Source organism: Octodon degus, unplaced genomic scaffold, assembly GCF_000260255.1.
Source record: "Octodon degus isolate 3935 unplaced genomic scaffold, OctDeg1.0 scaffold00068, whole genome shotgun sequence".
In the NCBI taxonomy this organism is placed as follows: Eukaryota; Metazoa; Chordata; class Mammalia; order Rodentia; family Octodontidae; genus Octodon; species Octodon degus.
In genome coordinates, this window is record NW_004524644.1 from 11,608,322 (window position 1) to 11,609,155 (window position 834).

The following is an 834-nucleotide window of genomic DNA, read 5'->3' on the forward strand; positions in this document are numbered from 1 at the left end:
TGGGTTTTACTTTTCTGTATTGCCATTCCGAGCGTCAGTGCTATCTCAAACATGACAAGAATCATTTCTGACTAAGTGTCCACTGTATTCTGAATGCTTCAACAAAGATTGCATACAATAACTTTTCACACCTTACAATGGAGGAGTTGGCTGACAATTTTTCATAGATCACTCTCATTTCTTTTCATAGAAAGGGGCCCTGTAGTTTTAGTTCTGACCTAGTGTTTAAAGAATGTTTGTATAGCAAGCGGCTTTGGAAGATAAAGAGTTTTTTTCCCTGAAGGCAAAGTTTCTAGTATTGCAATTAGAAGTAGTGTCTTTCTTTGGAATATTAAGAAGGCATGCTTCTGCTTAGGCAGACATAAGGGCCAGGAGTTTGATACCCTGGTCTGCTGTGCTGGCCCCGCCCCCAGGGCACACTGAGACTGCCATTGAGAATGGGTGTGGTGGCACATGCCTGTAATCCTAGCACTTGGAAGACTGTAAACAGTACAAAATATGAGTATAATCTGCACAGTGAGACCCTGTACACCCTACACACCCTGTCTTAGATACCAAAAAAGAAAAAGAAAAAAGGCAAGCTTCCTGATCACTAGAAAGCCTCACAGCTTTCTAAATTCTGGGCTACTCCCCTATTATGTGGTCCACTGTGAGTAGAGGTATTTCCTGGGCCTCCTCCCATCCCTGTGAGGCAGTATGCACTTAATGATGTGTCACAGAAAATATTAATGGTGGCTGATACTATTGCTGTGATTAGCAGAGTTTTTGTCTCTCTTCTTCTTCTTCTTCTTCTTCTTCTTCTTCTTCTTCTTCTTCTTCTTCTTCTTCTTCTTC